The 6,000-nt window shown below is 42.3% G+C and overlaps 1 long non-coding RNA gene across 1 annotated transcript; it reads right to left on the reverse strand.

Annotated features, from left to right (window-relative positions):
- Window positions 1-661: 661 nt before the first annotated feature.
- On the reverse strand, window positions 662-1,343 carry LOC132519347 (uncharacterized). Its single transcript, XR_009540152.1, has 3 exons — window positions 1,195-1,343; window positions 950-1,076; window positions 662-863 (listed from the first exon to the last, which is right to left on the reverse strand). It is a non-coding gene; the product is annotated as an uncharacterized LOC132519347 (long non-coding RNA).
- Between the last annotated feature and the right edge of the window lie 4,657 nt (window positions 1,344-6,000).

Below are 6,000 nucleotides of genomic sequence, written 5' to 3' on the forward strand. Positions count from 1 at the left end.
TGCAATTTCTTGAAACAACTTGCGGTACTTTTGTGCTGTGGAATGAGATACTTCTCTCCAATTAAGAGATTCTAGTGCTCAAAGTGAAAAAGAATATAACGCCTATTTGGGGGATATCTCCAAAAGAAAGGAAAAGAAAAACTAAACCTTATTAAAACTTGGAAAATCTAGTGGGCTTAAATGAAATGGTTGAGTACAGTTTACCTAGATAAGAATATTGCAGTACAATGAAACTATTTTAGTCTTGGCTATATGAAATACAGTTGTAACAATCTAACTTCTTAGAACCCTTGGGTATTTCACAGGGATCTAGTATTTCATTTCACCTATTCAGGTATGCTGAATTTTTTTCATAACATTTATTAATGTAGCATAAAAATAGAAAGGCATATTTTAATGTTGAGGCAGAGATTCCTTTTAAAAATGACGTTTTCTTATTATAAAAAGATACACAGAAATTTACAGAGAAAATAAAAATCACCCATAATCAGACCATTAGGAAGAACTATTATTAACATTTTGGTATATTCCTTCTAGTCATTTTTCTGTTTGTGTGCATAAATAATGTAATTTTTCAAAATTGGGGAATGATGATGTGTATACAATTTTGCATCCTGCTTTGTCGTCTTTGTTGTTTATATTTAACATATGCTGGGAAGGTTTTTCCGTTTCATTATTCGTTCTTCTATCCCATCATTAGTGCTGACTACGTAGTTTTCCGTTGTGTGAATGTACCATGATTTTTAAAAAAAATCAGTTCCCTGCTATGCATCGCTTGGCTTCTTTCCTGGTTTTTTGTTTGCTTCTTTGCCATTACAAACAATGGTTTTGATACGTCTTTGTGCATCTCCGAGATCAGTTCTCTAAAATAAAGGGTATGAACATTTGTAAAGCTGTTTATCCATAGGCAGAATTACCCTCCAGAAGAGCTGCACCAATTAACACTCACTCCAGGAATGGATGAGGATAGTGGGGAAGTCAAACGTGCAGACTGGGCTCGAACTTGGGCTCTGCCTCCCTCCCATCATGCGATCTTGGACAAATGATAGAAATTTTCTGTGCCTCAGACTTCTCATCTGAAAAATGGGGGAAACACATACATTTATGTCATGTGGCTATTTTGAGGATTAAATGAGAGAAAGTGCTTGGGCCTGGGATGATGGTTCTTCCACTCATCGATTCAATTCACTTAACAAATCCTTAGTGAGTGCCCACCACGTGGCAGGCTCTGTTCTCGGCACTCAGGGTACATCGGTGAGCAAAACAGACCAAGATCGTGGCCTGAGTGGGAGCTCACATCCTAGTGGCAGGGAGGAGGAGATAGACAATAAATAATAGAGCTGAAAGAGAAATAAGTGTATGGTACTTTAGAAGATAATGAGCGTGCTATGGAGAAAGACAAGGCAGGGCAGCGGAAGGATTTTCAGGAATTTGGGGGCTCAGGTTGGAATTTTAAGAAGGGTAATCAGAAGAGGCGCCAGTGAGAAAGTGACAGTTGAGCAAAGACGTGAAGGGGGTGAGAGAGCAGACAAGCAGATAACGGGAGAAAGGCTCAGAGCAGGAGTGTGCTGGAGCCTCGGAGGCTGGCAAGGGGCAGTGTTGGTGGGGACAGAGGCGTGAGGGGGGAGGTGACAGAAGAGAGGTGGGGGGCAGATCACGTGGAACCTTATAGGGCCTCTTCCCCTGCATGGAGTGGGGAGCTACTGCGGGCTTCTGAGCAGGGTTGCAGCATGACGTGGCTTCCGTGTTGTAAGAATCACTGGCTGCTGTGTTGGAATAGACTGTATCGGTCAAGGGTAGAAACAGGGAGTCTGTTAAGGGGCCTCCACAGTGAGAGAGTATAGTGACTCCGATTATGTGGAAGTAGTGAAGGTGGCCCAACGTGGGCAGGTTCTGGACCTGTTGTGGAGGTAACCCCAGCAGGATTTCCCACGGGTGTGAATTGGTTGTGGGGTGTGAGAAGAATAAGAGTCAGGGATTTATTCCATGGCTTTGACCTGAGCACCTGGAAGAAAGGAGTTGCCTTTCATTGAGAGAGAGATCAGGCGTGGGGTTTGGAAAGTGCTAAGTTTGAGGAATCAGTCAGACATCCAAGTGGAGACATGGAGAAGGCAGTTAGAAAGATGAACATTCGGAGCTTGGGAGACAGGGCTAGGGTGAAGATGTAACTTCCGGAGTCATAGGTATAATTTTTAAACTACAAGATGAAGTAAAATCGCCAAGAAAACGCATTTGCCTAGAAAAGAGGAAAAGGTCAATGACTGAACTCTGATGATAACTCACCTTCAAAAGATTGGAGAGAGAGGAAGAAACAGCAAAGGAGAGTGAGAAGAGCCAGCATCGAGGTAGAGAGAAAACTAGAGGGTCTGAAGTCCTGGAATCCAAGTGAAGAGAAAGGCTCAGGGAAGAAGGAGCGATCCAATGGGTCAAAGGCTACAAAGAGGTCAAGTTAGGAGGAGGACGGAGAACTGATGGGTTCATACGGATTCTGCAGCCTCGCCAGATGACAGCAGACTTGATGGAGTGGGCAGAACAAAAAGCCTGATGAGAGCAGGTTAAGAATCTTGAGTAGGCAAGAGTGAATGGGCTCTAGTGCGAAGTGGAAGAATTGGCTTTAGACAGGAGCGTAGGAAATTCCCCTATATTAAGATGTGGCTTCAGATGCCGTCAGTGGGCAGATGTGGTAAAAGGAGGCTGTGAACCTTCTCTTCTGATTGCCACATTTCCTCATGTACTTATTGAGTGTCTACTGCATGTTCAGCACTTGGCTGCCCATCAGATCACTTTGTCAGGTTCCCCACAGCTTTGACATGCCTTCACCTCTCTGGAATAACTCAGGAATGTTTAGAGGACTTATTAGGTTTCAAGGGACAGGGGTAGGGGTACCCAAAGAAGCCTGGAGGGATGGGCACGTTTCCAAATGCCTCCCTGAATACCTGGGCTTTTCCTGGGGTCAAGAATTTGAAGCAGTTACCCTATCATCCATTACTAAACATTGATAGAAGCTTGTGCTAAAAATAGCTGTGCTAAAAATAAAAAGTCCCAGCACTTATCTGAATTTTGTCAACTAAACTGTCGACATCAGCATCTACATATTTGGAAACATCTGTACAAACGCTTGGCTCTTTGGAAACATCAGAAACCTTGGCATCATTGGCATTTTTAAAGCTTTATACTCCTGATCTAGATATTCTGGTTTCATGTAGACATAGCCAGGCAGTGTGAAGGATCCATTTAAAATCAAGTCTCTGTCCACAAAGGTCTGTTTCCATCCCCATACGGATACTAAGGGAGAGAACACAGTAATCACGGAACTACAAGAAACCAAATGTCATTGCCATTTTACCTTGATACTGTCCATGAAAATAAATATTCTCTTATATTTAGAGCTAAACCCTCTCACAAAATTTTCATTTCGTGCGTTAATTCTCATTCTAAACAGTTAAACTAGTTTGATGTCTTCTGTTACCTCAAGCAATTCCAAACCTTTCCTTCATCTTCTTTTTAATGTTTCATGAAATCTTAAACCTATTAAAATGCTTCCAGTGTGTACGCTTCATGGTTCTTGTCAAACCTCATGGTTAAGCCAGCTTTGTTTGTAATTGCCTTTGGATTATGTTACTGCAATTCATATGAGCTGTTGGATAAGACGCTGCAGCATAACTGACTGGAAATTAAGTCCAAGGCGCTGCCCAACTTTTCAAAAACCTGTGATTCTTTGCAGTCAGTTGGGTATTAAACTCAGCTTCCTTTATTTATTTATTTTTTTTGCGGTACGCGGGCCTCTCACTGTTGCGGCCTCTCCCGTTGCGGAGCACAGGCTCCGGACGCGCAGGCTCAGCGGCCATGGCTCACGGGCCCAGCCGCTCCGCGGCATGTGGGATCTTCCTGGACCGGGGCACGAACCCGTGTCCCCTGCATCGGCAGGCGGACTCTCAACCACTGCGCCACCAGCTTCCTTTATTTATACAAGGTATAATGATAAAGGATAGGCAAATCTTTTATCCATTCTTTTTTATGACTTAAGAGCACTTTGCAAACTGTTGTCCCGTGTTTATACATACTTATTGTGTATAAAGTGTCATTCAGTGCAACGAAAAACAAATTTTTGGTAGTTGATTCAGAATCCTTGACACCTCTTTGTCCCTTTGGATGTTTAACTCAAGGATGTTTAAATGACTTTCTATATATGGTCTGATTCTATGTAAAAGGAAAGAGGCAGCTAGTCACCCTGCCAGCCTTTTACTCCTTCTGTGAATCTCTCCAATATATTTTAGATGATGGGAGTCTTGAGAGTTAAAAACCAGTGAGGATGCTCATTGCTATAACTAGAGCATTGAAGCCCGTAAATGTTACTGTTATTTTTTTAAATCACACATTTATAAAAAGAAGAAAATAAAGATTATAATTATTGATCAGTCTGTATAGCTTGTATTAGGTAGGGTGCTATAACAACCCCCAGATTTCCACGAGACAGCACAACAGAAGCTTGTTTCTTGCTCATGTGACAGTAGGTGTTCTTCCTACACACGGTCATTCAGGAATCTGGGCACCTTCCAAGTCAAATAGCCCCAGTTTCCTTGGAGTCCTCTGCACCTGGCTGACAGATGGAAGAGGGGAGCAAAAAAAAAGGCACAGCCCATTACTTAAAACCCAACCCAGAAGTGACACAGCACTTCTGTTCACATCCCATTGGTGAGAATTAGCCATATGTCCTGATCTGGATGCAAAGGAGGCTGGGATATGTAATCCTTCATTGGGCAGCTGTGTCCAAGTAATAACTCTGAGCTAAGGAAGGGTTAGCCAGCCATCTATGCCACACTGTGTAATATAATCACATTTTAAAAATATATTCTGCAATGCCTCCTACTGTTAACATTTGGAATATAGCTAGCAAATTGGATCATACTACATACACTTACTATTTTATGACCTGGATCTTTCTTTGTTAACAATAAATCAAATCACACATCTGTCACATGTATTGTAGATGTACATCACTGGTGTGAACAGAGCATCGTTGCAAGTAGCAGCCAGGCATTTGTCTGGTGTGTCTATTTGGTAGCCAGTATCACAAAGACAGAGAACACCATGAGACTATATAGCATAATGGAGCGATTCAGGCTTTGGGGTCAAGCATATCTGGGCTCAGGTCCCAGCGCTTGCATTTGCTAACTTGTAATGATAAGGAAGCCCTTTCCTTAACCTGTAAAATGGGAATAGGAGACTTCTTTTACTAGGTTTCTGTGAGGGTGAGTGAAATAACTTATGCAAAGAACTCAAATACCAAGATGGGTGATAACCTTATTTTTTTAAACCTTATAAGTGACTTTAAAGATTTTCAAGTTTTTTAAGAAAACTTCTATATTGTTGCCATTTTGTGGCCTGGTGAGATGGAGAAACATGTAAAGCAAGTTATAGACTGCATATGAGTCACCTGGGGATCTTGATGCTGATTCAGTAGGGCATAGGTTGGGCCCATGAAACTGAATTTTTAGCAGTTCCCCAAGGTGATTCTGATGCATGTTGTCCTTGGGACCAAAACTGAGAAACACGGATAGAAAGTCTCTGTCTAGGCAGTCAAAGGGAGACCAGCGGATGGCAAAGAATAGGAAAGCAGAAATCAAGAGAAAGGAATAAATGACCCAGAGTCAGAAGAGACGTAAGAGATAAGAGGAGTATCTAGCACAGTATCTCAAGAGGCATTTTGGGTGAGACAAATTTTCATTGTATTGGATCATCCCAAGCATTGTAGATATTTGGCATCCCTGTTCCCTGCCCACTCAATGTCAGCAGTGTCTCCACATTTATTGTGATAATGAAAAATGCCCCACATTTCCCCAAATATCTCATGGGAGCAGAGCCACCCATGATTGAGGACCACTGAACTAGTCCAAAAGCCTCACCTTTTCAGATGAGGAAGTTGAGTTTCAGAGAGGTGAAGTGACTTGCTTATGGTCACACAGCTAATTGGTGGCAAGGCTTGGAATAGAACCAAGT

The sequence above is a fragment of the Lagenorhynchus albirostris genome, chromosome 4 (assembly GCF_949774975.1).
Source record: "Lagenorhynchus albirostris chromosome 4, mLagAlb1.1, whole genome shotgun sequence".
Lineage (NCBI taxonomy): Eukaryota > Metazoa > Chordata > Mammalia > Artiodactyla > Delphinidae > Lagenorhynchus > Lagenorhynchus albirostris.